The following is a 15398-nucleotide window of genomic DNA, read 5'->3' as shown; positions in this document are numbered from 1 at the left end:
TACTGTTTGTGCCAAGCAAAGCCTTTGGGATGATTTGGGTGAAAGTTGCTTTGATCTTTCTGAAAAACAGAAACTTTTGCGCTCACGAAATTATTTTTCGTGTTTAATAGAAGAGTGCTTTTGAGCTTATTATTTTTTGATAAGATTAATAAACAAATTATTCATGTCATCCTAATTTTTCAGAAGTTTTGGAGTTACAAAAGTATTCGAAGTAGTCAGGTTGCTACAGACTGTTCTGTTTTTGACAGATTCTATTTTCTTTGCGTTGTGTGCTTGTTTTGATGATTCTATGGTTTTCTTTGATGATTTTTTGCCATATGAAAGTTGGAATACAGTAGATATAATGCAAAAATAAAATATGAATAGGTTTGCAACAATACTTATAGTAGTGGTTTGCTTTCTTATACTAACGGATCTCACAAAGGTTTTGTTGAGTTTTGTGTGATTGAAGTTTTCAAGTTTTGGGTAATCTTACGATGGATGAAGGAATAAGGATTAGAAAAAGGCTAAGCTTGGGGATGCCCAAGGAACCCCAAGATAATATTCAAGAATTAGCAAGCAACTAAGCTTGGGGGTACCCCCGAGTGGCATCCCCTCTTTCTTCTAACAACCATCGGTATTTTACTTGAAACTATATTTTTATTCATCGCATATTATGAGTTTTGTTTGGAGCAACTTGTATGATATGAGTCTTTGCTTGTTTTGCTTTATTTTTAAGTCTTGAATCCTTGCTGGACACATATTTTTGAGAGAGACAAAAATTATTCTATGCTTGCTCCTATGCTTCACTTAAATTTTTAGAGCCATGGATTTGCTCTAGTACTTCACTTATATCTTTTTGAGCACGGTGTGCTTTGTTATTTTTGAAGAAATGCTCTCATGATTCACTTAGATTTATTTGGGAGTTAGTAATTTTTTTAAGAAATTCTCTCTTGCTTCACTTAGATTATTTTGGGAGAAAGAAAAAATTATGATCATGTTCTTCACTTATATTTGTTTGAGCTTATCAAAAGCAACATATGAAAATAGTCCCAAAGTGATAGATATCCAAGGAGGATATAATAAAAACTTTCGTGAAGATCATTGGACAAAATAAACTTGATTCTTAGTAATGGTTTTGAGATATGACGATATGATATGTGACTCATGTTGATGAGTACATGTGCTTTAGTAAGAATATTGATGTTAAGGTTTGTGATTCCCTATGTAAGCACGAAAGTCAATAGTTATGCAATCAAATTTATACTCTACTTGTGGTGCATTATTCGGTGTTACTTATGCTTAATGCTTGGGTACGAGATTTTTCGTTTCTTGGTTAGTCGCTTCTCAATCTTTTTTGCCAGCCTTCATTTTGCACTAAGTATGATCACTACTTGTGCATCCAAAACCCTTTAAATCGGCTTTGCCATATGAGTCCACTATACCTACCTATATGCGGTATTCCCATGCCGTTCTAAGCAAATTTGCATGTGCCATCTCTAATTTTCAAAATAAATTTCTCTTTTGTGTGCTCGACCGCTCGCGAGGCGGTGAGGGGTGGCCAATAATTTCCATGCTAGATGTGTTATTCTCACGATGAGTGTTTATTCACTTGTCATTGCACGAGAGTACGACAAAGGTATTAGGGATGCCCAGTCCCGGAATAAAAAAATGAATTTACTTTTTGTTGTCAAATAATAAATTCCTTGGAAAGTGTTGGTATGGAGGGCACCCGTGGATACGGACAAGCCATGGAAAGTGAAAGTAATGGTGGAAAAAGGATTAAACTTTATTTTCTGTTTGGGAACCGCCTATGATGTATCTAGCATGGAAAGTGTTGGGATCTCTAAGTCGTTTTCGTTGGTGGGAAAAGTATGCCTCCCAAAATGTTTTTGTCTCTCAATTTTCGCTTTGAGCTCTGGCTCCTCTACAAATCCCTACTTCCCTCTGCGAAGGGCCTTTCTTTTACTTATGCAATTTTTATTTTGAATTTGAGTCTCCATCTTCTCTCACAAAGTATCAACTAAGGGGTAGTATGCTCATATTTGAGCATTGGGTGTAGCTAATATTCGTGTGTGTTTCATGAATGGATCAATGATTGAGGATAATGGGTTAGGGATAACTTGCTTTAGTGTTGATATTTTGAAAGACATGGTTGCTTGTTGGTATGCTTGAGTATTAAAGTCTTCATGTCAAAACTAGACTATTGCTTTGAACCATATAAAAGTCCAAATGTCCATGCTATAAAGAAAATAAATGTGATGAACATGTTAGGCAGCATTCCACATCAAAAATTCTGTTTTTATCATTTACCTACTCGAGGACGAGCAGGAATTAAGCTTGGGGATGCTGATACATCTCCAACATATCTATATTTTTTTATTGTTCCATGCTGATATATTATCATTCTTAGATGTTTTACAATCATTTTATAGTCATTTATTGGTACTAACCTATTGACATGGTGCCCAGTGCCAGTTGTTGTTTTCTACATGTTTTTTACATCGCAGGAAATCAATACCGAATGGAGTCCAAACGCATCGATACTTTTTGTGGATTTTTTTGGGCCAGAAGACATCCAGTGGGCCAGGAACGCACCTGAGGGGCCAGGCGCGCCCTGGTGGGTTGTGCCCTCCTCGTTGGCCTCCCGCACCGCCTCTTTGCTCTATAAATACCCCAATATTCCAGAAACCCTAAGGAGGGGGATGAAAATCAATTCCAGACGCCGCAGAGTCTAGAAACACCAGATCCAGTCTAGACACCATCACGGAGGGGTTCATCATGTACATTGGTGCCTCTCTGATGATGCGTGAGTAGTTCTTTGTTGACCTACGGGTCCGTAGTTAGTAGCTAGATGCTTCCTCTCTCTCTCTCTCTCTCTCTCTCTTCACTATCAATACAATGGTCTCTTGGAGATCCATATGATGTAAGTCTTTTGCGGTATGTTTGTTGGGATCTGATGAACTTTGAGTTTATGGTGAGATCTATGTTTTTATCCATGAAAGTTATTTGAGTATTCTTTGATATCTTATATGCGTGATTGATTATAGCTATGTATTTCTTCTCCGATATTTGGGTTTTGTTTGGCCAACTTGATCCATTTATCTTGCAATGGGAAGAGGTGCTTTGTGATGGGTTCGATCTTGCGGAGTTTGATCCTAGTGACAGAAAGGGAAACGACATGTATGTATTGTTGCTATTCAGGATAACAAGATGGGGTCTATTTCTACATAAATAGATCTTGTCTACATCATGTCATTGTTCTTATTGCATTACTCCATTTTCCATGAACTTAATACACTAGATGCATGCTGGATAGCGGTCGATGTGTGGAGTAATAGTAGTAGATGCAGGCAGGAGTCGGTCTCCTAATCTTGAACGTGATGCCTATATAATGATCATTGCCTGGATATCGTCATGATTATTTGAAGTTCTATCAATTGCCCAACAGTAATTGTTTTCCCACCGTTTGCTATTTTTCTCGAGAGAAGCCACTAGTGAAACCTACGGCCCCGGGGTCTCTTTTCATCATATTTGCCTTTGCGATCTATTTTCCTTTGATTTTATTTTCAGATCTATTAAACCAAAAATACCTTGCTACAATTTATTTGTTCTGCGATCTATTATCCTATATACCACTTTTACCTCACGTTATTTGCCTATCTTGAGGCGTCGTACCCAAAAGGGATTGATAACCCCTTTAACACGTCGGGTGGCGAGTATTTGTTATTTGTGTGCTGGTGCAGTTTACGTGGTGTGAGGAGGTACTCCTACTGGTTCTATAACCTTGGTCTCATCACTGAGTGAAATACCTACCGTCGCTATACTGCATCATCCCTTCCTCTTTGGGGAAATATCGACATAGTTCTAGCACACATCACTCGGTTACACCGATTTGCAAAAGTTGGTTCCACCGATTTTGAACCTAGGGTTCCTGAGAATGAACTCGGCGAAACCGAGTTGTCAATTTCGATTCCATCGAAAATGATGACCAAGTTTCTGTAAAGAAGTTCATGTGTCTCGGTGACTCCGAAAGTTCAAACTCGGTGCTACCGAAATGTGACATGCAGAAAGTTAAAACTAAAGATTTCTTTGTTCAATTTTTTGAAAAATTTATGTGTTTTGTGATACTCAACCTTTCTGCTCTTCTATATGTGTTGCACAGGTCTGCTTGTTTGCTGGTATGCTGGTTGCTTGCTTGTCTATCGAAGATGTCTGGATGAGAAGATAGCCAGAATGATTTCACGGAACCAAGTGTTGAGATGGACTCAGGCACTAGTCCTGAGAAGATTAACTCTAACCCTGGCTCCTACAATTCCCATGGCTCTCCCAAGGTAGGCATAGGAAGAAAATAAACTCAGATGAAGAAGACTTAGATTTTGTGTCGGAGGAAACTTCAGCTCCTCCAAAGGCTCCAAGGAAGACAGTCATGAAGGAATTTGCTAATCCTACTGATCTGAGAGCACCTGCTTGTGTAAGGAGAAGCACAACACTTTCCATTGTTGATCCTCCTAAGAAGTCTGGTTCAAAGAGAGCTAGGAAAAGGGTGATTCGTGTTGTTGGAAGACCTACTTCCATGTTTGAGGACCCAGAAGATGCTGCTAGAGAGGATGAGATCCCAGCTAATGCCCTTCCTCTTTCTCCTAAGAAGAAGAAGCTCATGGCTGATGCTATGCCCAAGAAGTCTGCTTATAAGACTCCTCCTAAGGCTAAGAATACTGTAGCTCATAGGAAGACCACAAAGGACATACCTGCAGCTGCTAAGGAGAAAGGCCCTACTTCCAGTGCCTTTGCTGCAGAGGAAGAAGAAGATGAGAATGCAACCATTCTCAGAAAGCTCCGACCACATCTGCCTCTTCATAATGATGCTTATCCAGTAGCTGAAGACATGAAGAAGAGAAAAGATGAATGTTTGAGAAAGTGGAGAGCCGATGATCCATATGCTATCAGGAGAAGGACTGATGTCGATCCAAGGTTTCACACCAAGGAACAATAAGATTTCTATGAGATTGTTCAATATGACAAATGTCCAGCTGTTAGCGATATGAGATATGTTGACTGGGCTTATATCAAATCCAATGAAGACTACTTTCCTCATGTCCAAGACAACTTCAAGTCTGTGGATATTGAAGATTTTGTTGGAAAGGAGATGACCCCATGGAACGATGAACTGATCATGCAATTCTATTCAACTGTTCACTTCTATGGTATTGTGTGTATGACTGATGGACACAAATATGAGTCAACAATTAATGAGTGGGCCACTATCATTTGTGCCCCTAAGCAAAAAGAGAGTGATGTGGATGTGTATTCTAAAGCAAAGAAGATTCACAACTCTATGGCCAACATGTACAAGCCAATTCCTCACAAGTATTTGGCAACTCACAAGATGGGCTCTGTGTACTTCTTGCAAGAATGAATACCCACCACTAACACTATTCTGAGACACACCTTGATGCCTAAATCAGGTGATGATAAGATGATCAGAGGACACTCCACCAACTTATTGCACCTTTTGGACACTCATACTAGATTCAAAGTGATGGGCTTGATAGTAGAGACTATCCAAAGGACTGCTGCTGATCAGAAGAGATTATGTGGATATGCCCATATGTTTAGATGCTTATCAATGCCAAGCTAGGCAATCATGTATATCTCCTTGATTGTCCCCATTTACCTCTTCAGCCAGAGTTTGACGACAATGAAGTGGTGATGGATGACAATGATCCCAGCTCTGTTGCAGCCAGAATGGCAGCAGAGGCAACAGAAGCTGAAGCTACTAGGAATGTGCCACCACTAGCTCCACAACTGAGAACTCAAGCTGAGCAAATGGCATTTCTAGTTAGCTCTATCCAAGGTATGGAGAAGAACACCTCAGAGATTCTGCAAAATCAGAAAAGCCTAGAGCGGGCCGTGGAAACAAAATTTCATGATATGGATGTGAAGGTTACGGAATTGAACACTATAGTCAAACAACTTCTACATGAAGTTGACTCACTGAAGATTCCACGCTCGCATGATAATGATGATGACAGTGATGATGATGATGATGAAGAGCCACGTCCTTGCACTATGACTCAGCTCAGCACCAAGCCTAGATCAGCTATGGTACCTCCTCCGGAGACATGACCGACTTCATTAGCTAAAGCATTTGCACCTTCACCTCCAGCCCCAACTCAAGCACCTCCACTATCAACTCCTCCAACTCCAGGACATTCTGCAGAAGACTTCGCAGATGCTCTTCTGTCGACTCCATCATCAGCTGCCCAGAGAGACGATTAGCTATATACTTTTGAACTTTTTGGTAACTTGTTGCCAAAGGGGGAGAAATGTATAGATCATAGGGCTTCGAGTGAGAGAGAGCTTTTGACTTTATTTTCTCTCATTTGGTTTTACAAACTTTGATCTTTTAGATGACTTTATCCAGTTCCCATGTTTGATCATACGCTTTATCGTGTGTGATGCTACATTATTACCTCTAGCTATCCATGTGATGATCAGCTTATCTTGTTGGTGTCATGTGCATTACTATTCATTCTTATCTTGTTTGCGCACCACCAAGATGTATGTGGCATGGAAGAGTGACGCATGATCCTAATTTATTGTGCATTTGCATTCAAACGCAAATTTTAAATAATGCACAAATTTAGGGGGCGCTCTTGCTTTTCACATACTTCTCAAAGCGTCGATGCTAATCATTGATTATATCTTTTGTCAAAGCTTTGATCTATATGTTGTCATCAATCACCAAAAAGGGGGAGATTGAAAGCACAATTTTTCCCTAGGGTGGTTTTGATAATTGATCACAACATATGCATCATTGGACTAATAATAATGGGATTTTTATCCCCATGCCCCTCGTTCCTTAGTCGTACTCACTTTCCCCATTTCCTTAGTGTTTGCTCACTTTTCCCCATGCGATGAAATTTTGCTTTCACATTTGACTCACTTTTGCCCTCGAAAAATGGCTCAAAACTTACCCAAAATGAGCGGGTGGGGAAAGTGAGTACGACTAAGGAACCAGGGGCATGGGGATAAAAATCCCAATAATCTTATCCTAGTATATTTCAGAAAAGTTCAAAAGATGCTTTGGCTAAGGCTTATGTGGGGATACCCCTTGATGCAAGAAAGGATTAGGATTGGCTCAAGGTTCAAGCTAGAAGACTCTTCATTTTCTATTTGTGAGAAATCACATTTGAGTCCATAGGAAAGACAATACTATTAAAAGGGGGTGAGATATTAAAATGAACTGATTGCTCAAGTGCTCTAAGTTAGCCACCAAAATACTCAGTCATTTTCCCACATAACCATTGTGTCAAATTCCACATACTCAAATTCGGTGTCACCAAGCTTCATATTTCGGACCCACCGAGTTTGACCTCAGACAGAAACCCTAGCCACTGCCACCAAATTGGTGCAATCGAAAACCATATCGGTGCTAGCGACTTTGGGTGTCCAACTTTCGGTTGCCTCGATACACAAAACCAGAATTTCCGAGTTTGAGTATCGGTGTCACCGAGTTTGCTCATCTGACCGTTAGTCATTTTTTCGGTGCCATCGAGTTTCATATATCGGTATCACCAAGATTCAAAAGTTCATACACTTAGTGTTCGTGAGTACCACCGAGTTTCCCACTTCGGTGTCACCGAGTTTGCTACTTTTGGTGTAACGGTTGGATTTTGTGTGCTAACTATATATACCCCTTCACCCACCTCTCATTCGTGGGAGAAGCACTCAGAACACACACTTCATATCCAGATCCATTTTCTGAGAGAGAACCACCTACTCATGTGATGATACCAAGATATTCCACTCAAATCATTTGAAACTTGATCTCTAGCCTCCCCAAACTGCTTTCCACCAAATCAACCTCTCCTACCCATGCCTATCCTGTGAGAGAGTGATTTTTTGTTGAGGAGACTATCTATAGAAGCACAAGAGAAAGGAGTTCATAGTTCTATCCCATCTATTACCTTTTGGAGGGTGGTGCCTCCTAGATTGGTTAGGTGTCGCTTGGGAGCCTCCTACTTCATGTTGTGGAGTTGAACCAAGATGTTTGTAAGGGCAAGGAGATCGCCTACTTCGTGAAGATCTACCGTGAGTAAGGCTAGTCCTCCGTGGACGGAAGCCGTGGTGGAATAGACAAGGCCGCTTCTTTGTGGACCCTTCGTGGGTGGAGCCCTACGTGGACTCTCGCAACCGTTACCCTTCGTGGGTTGAAGTCTCCACTAACATGGACGTACGATAGCGCCACCTATCGGAACCATGCCAAAAATCATTGTGTCAACCTCATGTGTTCCCCCCTACCTTACTCCTTTACTTTATACTTGCATGTTTTACTTTCTGCTACTACACTCTTAGTACTACATGTGTAGGGTGTACTTGACTTGCCTTAACTGCCAAATCTGCCCCTCAACTAAAATTGGGAAAAGGCAGAATTTTTATCTTGTCAAGTAGTCTAATCACCACCCCCTCTAGAAATACTTTTGATCCTACACTCACATTACGTGTCGAGTCTACAAAATTACTTCCATCATCTTTCAGCTTGGCTTTCTCTAGGAACGCATTAAAATTCAGGGGTGCTAGTGCGCGAGCCATTGATCTACAACATAAATTTGCAAATATTACTTAGACTATTGTTCAAGATAATGAGTTTAGTTAATCATATTACTAAAAACTCCCACTCAAATTGACATCCCTCTAGTCATTCGAGTGTTACATGATCCAAATTCACCAACCCAAGTCTGATCATGACGTGAGATGAGGTGGTTTGAATGGTGAACATCTTCAAGTCGATCATATCTACTATATGACTCATGTTCGACCTTTTGGTCTCTTGTGTTCCGAGGACATGTCTATACATGCTAGGCTCGTCAAGTTTAACCCAAGTGTTCCTCATGTGCAAAACTGTCTTGCACACGTTGTATGCGAAAGTCGAGTCTATCACACCCGATCATCACGTGGTGCTTCGAAACAACGAACTTTCGCAACGGTGCACACTCGGAGAGAACACAATTTTATCTTGAAATTTTAGTGAGGGATCATCTTATAATGCTATCGTCGTCCTAAGCAAAACAAGGTGCATAAAAGGATTAACATCACATGCAAATCATAAGTGACATGATATGTCCATGAACTTGTGCTTTTGATCTCCATCTCCAAAGGACTGGCATGATCTCCATCATCACTGGCATGACACCATGATGTCCATCATCGTGTTGCTGTCAGGGTTGTCATGCCAACCATGCTTCTACTACTATTGCTACCATTTAGCGATAAAGTAAAGCATTACATATTGCTTAATGATTGACACGCAAGTCATACAATAATTAAAGACAACCCTATGGCACCTGCCGGTTGCCGTAGCATCGACATGCAAGTCGATATTAACTATTACAACATGATCATCTCATACATCAAATATATATCATTGTGTCTTTGGCCATATCATATCACAACATACCTTGCAAAAACAAGTTAGACGTCCTCTAATTTGTTGTTGCATGTTTTACGTGGCTGCTATGGGTATCTAGCAAGAATGCTTCTTACCTACGCAAAACCACAAGATGATATGCAAGTTTCTATTTAACCTTCTACAAGGACCACCTTTGTCAAATCTGGTTGAACTAAGGTGGGAGAGACAGACACACGCCAGCCACCTTATGCAACAAAGTTACATGTCAGTCGATGGAACCGGTCTCTCGTACGTGGACGAGTAAAGTTGGTCCGGGCCGCTTCATCCCACAATACCGCTGAATCAAGAAAATACTAAGGAAGGAAGCAATCTGAATATCAACATCCACAAACTCCTTTGTGTTCTACTCGTGATGTCATCTATGCATGAACCTAGCTCATGATGCCACTGTTGGGGAACGTTGCATGGGAAACAAAAAAACTTCCTACGCTCACCAAGATCAATCTAGGAGATGCACATCTACGAGAGGAGAGATTGAATCTACATACCCTTATAGATCGCTAAGCGGAAGCATTAAAGAACATGATTGATGTAGTGGTACGTCTTCGCGATCCAATCATGACCCGTCCCACGAATATCGATAGAGTGCGGAACGGACGACACTTCCGCATTCAGCACACGTACGGCTTGATGACGTCTCTGCCTCCTCGGTCCAGCAAGCAAGGGAGAAGTGGAAGATGAGTTCCCCGGCAGCGCGACAGCGTGATGGTGGTGGTGTAGCTGTACCAGTAGGGCTTCACCAAGCTATGCCGAGAAAACTAGAGGAGGAGACGAACTAGAGGGAGAGGGAGGGGCTACGTCGTGGCGTGTGTTGTGCAGCCCTCCATCCCCTCTCATATATATAGGAGGAGAGGAGAGTGGTCGGCTTGGCCAGGGTTCCCCCTTGGGGCGGCGGCCAAGGGGTGGGGCGGCGGCGGCCCACTAGGGTGCCTTGCCACCCAAGGGAAGGGTGGTTGACCCCTATGTGGGCTTAGCCTCCACCTTCCGCCACATGAGACTTGCTAGGAGGGGCGGCCAGCCCACCAGGGTCCGGTGCGCCTCCTCTCACATCCCATGAGGCCCTCTAGGTCAGGTGGACCCTCCCGTGGACCCTCGGAAAACTCCCGGCACTCCCTCACAAAACCGGCATATCCCGGAACTTTTCCAGACCTCGAATACCAACTTCCTGTTGGGGAACATAGTAATAATTCAAAATTTTCCTGCGTGTCACCAAGATCAATCTAGGAGATGCTAGCAACGAGAGAGAGGGAGATCATCTTCATACCGTTGAAGATCGCTAAGCGGAAGCGTTGCAAAGAACGTGGTTGATGGAGTCGTACTCGCGACGATTAAAATCATGGAAGATCCGATCCAAGCACCGAACGAATGGCGCATCCATGTTCAACACACGTACAACCCGGGGACGTCTCATCATTCTTGATCCAGCAAGGGGGGAGGACAAGTTGAGGGAGAGCTCCGGCAGCACGACGACATGGTGGCGGTGTAGCTCGTGGTTCTCCGGCACAACTTCGCTAAGCTCAACGGAGGAGGAGGTGTAGGGGGTAGGGCTGCGCCAGGGGGAGAGGATTCAAGTGTGCTGCAGCCCTCTCACCCCTCCTCTATTTATAGGGGGGAGGGGAGAGGGGCCCGGCCAACCTAGATGGCCTAGGAGGGGGCGGCGACGACCAAGGGGGGTGTCTTGCCTCCCAAGTTGGTGGGAGGCAACTCCCACGCCCTAGGGTTCCCAGCCCTAGGCACCTTGGCCCCCATGGGTGGTGCGCATCAGCCCACCAGGGAGTTGGTTCCCTCCCACTTTCGGCCCACATGGCCCTCCGGGCCAGGTGGCCACTCTCGGTGGACCCCCGGTAGCCTTTCAATGGTCCTCGTACAATACCGATAAACCCTGAAACCTTTCCGGTGACCGAAACTAGACTTCCCATATATAAATCTTCACCTCCGGACTATTATGGAACTCCTCATGACGTCCGGAATCTCATCTGGGACTCCGAACAACTTTCGGCAGCCACATGCAATTTCCCAATACAACTCTAGCGTCACCGAACCTTAAGTGTGTAGACCCTACGAGTTCGGGAACCATGCAGACATGACCGAGACACATCTCCAGCCAATAACCAATAGCAAGATCTGGATACTCATATTGGCTCCCACATGTTCCATGATGATCTCATTGGATGAACCACGATGTCGGGGATTCTATTAATCCCGTATATAATTCCCTTTGTCCATCGGTATATTACTTGCCCGAGATTCGATCATCTGTATCCCTATACCTTGTTCAATCTCATTACCGGCAAGTCTCTTTAATCATTCTGTAACACATGACCCCGTGACTAACTCCTTAGTCACATTGATCTCATTATGATGATGTATTGCTGCGTGGGCCCGAAGATACCTCTCCGTCACACGGAGTGACAAATTCCAGTCTCGATTCGTACCAACCCAACACACACTTTTGGAGATACCTGTAGTGCACCTTTATAGTCACCCAGTTACATTGTGATGTTTGATACACCCAAAGCATTCCTATGGTATCCAGGAGTTGCACAATCTCATGGTCTAAGGAAATGATACTTGACATTAGAAAAGCTCTAGCAAACGAACTACACGATCTTGTGCTATGCTTAGGATTGGGTCTTGTCCATCATATCATTCTCCTAATGATGTGATCCCGTTATCAACGACATCCAATGTCCATGGTCAGAAAACCACGACCATCTATTGATCAACGAGCTAGTCAACTAGAGGCTCAATAGGGACACGGTGTGGTCTATGATTTCACACATGTATTACGGTTTCCGGTTAATACAATTATAGCATGAACAACAGACAGTTATCATGAATAAGGAAATATAATAATAACCATTTTATTATTGCCTCTAGGGCATATTTCCAATACTTCCTATATATCAGTATTTACCTCCAGACCATTCCGGAGCTCCTCGTGACGTCCCGGATCTCATCCGGGACTCCAAACAACTTTCGGTTATCACCACACATAACTCATTAATACCAAATCTTCACCGAACCTAAGTGTGCAGACCCTGCGGGTTCGAGAACTATGCAGACATGACCGAGACACTCTCCAGTCAATAACCAATAGCGGGACCTAGATGCTCATATTGGCTCCTACATATTCTACAAAGATCTTTATTGGTGGAACCATGATGCCAAGGATTAAATCAATCCCTTTGTCCATCGGTATGTTACTTGCCCGAGATTCGATTGTCGGTATCTGTATACCTAGTTCAATCTCGTTACCGGCAAGTCTCTTTACTCGTTCCGTAATACAAGATCCAGTGGCTAACTCTTTATTCACATTGCTTGCAAGCTTGTTGTGATGTTGTATTACCGAGTGGGCCCTGAGATACCTCTCCATCACACGAAGTGACAAATCCTAGTCTTGATCCAAGCCAACTCAACAGACACCCTCGAAGATACATGTAGAGCACCTTTATAGTCACTTAGTTACGTCGCGATGTTTGATACAGAAAAGGTACTCCTCCGGTGTTAGTGAGTTACATGATCTCATGGTCATAGGAACATATACTTTACATGCAGAAAACAATAGCAATAAACTGACATGATCATATGCTACGTTCATAGTCTAGGTCTTGTCCATCACATCATTCTCCTAACGATGTGATCCCGTTATCAAATGACAACTCATGTCTATGGTCAGGAAACCTTGACCATCTTTGATCAACGAGTTAGTTCTTTAGAGGCTTACTAGGGGCAGTGTGTTGTTTATGTATCCACACATTTATTTGAGTTTCCAATCAATACAATTCTAGCATGGATAATAAACGATTATCATGAACAAAGAAATATAACAATAACCACTTTATTATTGGCTCTAGGGCATATTTTCAACAAACTGTTCCTGCCTTCTCTTGCCGACGAGGGAGTTGGCTCCCCTTCCCTCCGCTCGTCGCTCCAGCGGCACCGGGAGGGTGGGGGAGCTCGGTTCCTTCGATCTGGTCCGTAGATAGGTTTAGGATAGGTATGCGGGTTTTCTGCGCTCGGTTGGTGTCGACGTCGTCATCGCGAATAAAGTTTTTTAGGCCACTGACTCGATGGTGTTCTTCTGTGACGTCGAGGAGCCATGGATTTGTGTTCGAGCGAGTTCCTCAAGACGTCGGTGTAGATCTTGTTCATGTTCTTATTTCTTCGGCTTCGTCCGCGTTACGTTGGCTGCGTCTCTAGTGTCATCGTGGAGCCGGAAGTTTGTCTCTTGGAAGATTTAGCGGTGAAAGATGGTTGCTGGTTTTGGAGTTTTTCGACGGTTCTATCAGTCGAGACCTTCAAGACCGCGATTCAAGATGTGTGAAGTATTTCTTCAGTCAACGATTCACATCGACATGTGCGTTGCCACTTGTGACGACGCCTATTCATAGGTTCATAACGCAACTTGGCTGCTATGGCACTATTTTGGATCTTGGCAAGTTGGAGGCCTATGTTCCTCTCCTCCGGTGAACGCTTTGGCGTCGGCGGCGGTTAGATTCTTTGATGATAGTGATGTAATTTTTTTATGTACTGTCTTTCCGAACTGTTTCAGAAGAAAGACATATATGTTGTATGTTGCTATTTTTATGAATAAATACATGCTTTCTCCTAAAAAAGGATTTTGCGAAGCGTCGGCTATTTGCCGCCTCCGGCCGGTAAACATGAACCTTTCAATCGCAAGTCCACAATACACCCAGCCCAGATCATACATTCTCCAATAGGAAGAATTTTCAGCCCACCATTGCTCAAAGAGAAAAAAGAAACCATTTCCAGCGAGTTAAATGTATATAACCCCCTGTACTTTCAGATTTGGACTACATCACCCCCTGAACTCAATTTTAGTTCACTTAATCCGTTGTATCTGCAAAACCGGGCAAAGCACCCCCTGACGGCTCTCCTGGTAGTTTGGGACGGTTGTTTTGGGGACGTGGAAAGGGGATGCTGCCATGTAGGCTTGGACCTGGTGGACTCGGAAGGCCGACTGAATCTTGACGACCGCGGCTTCCTTGGCGTCACGGGCGCTGCCCTCCGGCGGCGCTGTGGGCGTGGCGCTCGTGACCTCGTGCGGCGCTGCACCTCCGAGAAGCAGTGCGACGACGTGGACGCGAGTTGGCCCTTGCCGTGGCAGCCGGACGCGGCGCTCGTGTCCCTGCCGCTCACCGACGCCGCTGGACGGCGGAAATTCCAGCGTCTCTTCTCCTTGGCGGCCGGCGCCGGCAGGCCATCGTCAGTCCCCTTGTCCTTGCCTTCTTGCCGGCCAGGAAGCTTCTGAGCCACCTGCCAGCCTTGCCCATCTACACAAGAAAACGCTACAATTCTGCAGCTGCGGCTGCCGCTACTACTTGCTCCCCTCCATTAGCGTCGATCTTTGCAGCAGCATGCAGAGGTAAGCATCAGACCGAGGAAGAAGCAGAATGAGGAATGAGGAAAAATGATCCAATGATGTCAACATGACTGATTTCCCATTCTCTCAGACTGTCATTGCCAGATCAGAGGTGACTCATCGTGGACTTGCGTGATGCAGTTTTGGAGCAGAGGCAACAGAACATTCAGCTCAGAGATGAACCGGAGAAAGAGAGAAGAGAAAGTCTCCGATCATTTTCTGATGATGACAGTGTGATTCTGGGTGCAAGCATGAAACAATTTGTATCAGTAGTTTGTATTAGGAGTACTTTATGTATAAATGAGAATGTGTCTGAATATTGTCTGAAAAATGTTGTTTGTCTCAACTACTATTTTGCGGCATGCATCACAACAACATCAAGCAACAAATTTGGCATACAAAACAACAATATCCATCATATTTATAAGATTATATAAGGTGCACTAGAGCCTTTCCAGTTTGGCATAACATCAAAATGATGCAACAAACCCATCATTCAGTTCACATAGTCTGACTGAATGTGAGATAACTTGAAGCATAAACTGAAGTTTAACATGT

The 15398-nt window shown here is 43.5% G+C and overlaps 1 long non-coding RNA gene across 1 annotated transcript; it reads left to right on the top strand.

Annotated features, from left to right (window-relative positions):
* Positions 1 to 14426: 14426 nt before the first annotated feature.
* Positions 14427 to 15171, top strand: LOC123410957. Its single transcript, XR_006613139.1, has 2 exons — positions 14427 to 14843; positions 14932 to 15171. It is a non-coding gene; the product is annotated as an uncharacterized LOC123410957 (long non-coding RNA).
* Positions 15172 to 15398: the final 227 nt, after the last annotated feature.

The sequence above is a fragment of the Hordeum vulgare genome, chromosome 1H (genome assembly GCF_904849725.1).
Source record: "Hordeum vulgare subsp. vulgare chromosome 1H, MorexV3_pseudomolecules_assembly, whole genome shotgun sequence".
Classification (NCBI taxonomy): Eukaryota; Viridiplantae; Streptophyta; class Magnoliopsida; order Poales; family Poaceae; genus Hordeum; species Hordeum vulgare.
The sequence above is the reverse complement of the archived record's forward strand: the minus strand, read 5'-3'. Positions and strand labels throughout refer to the sequence as shown.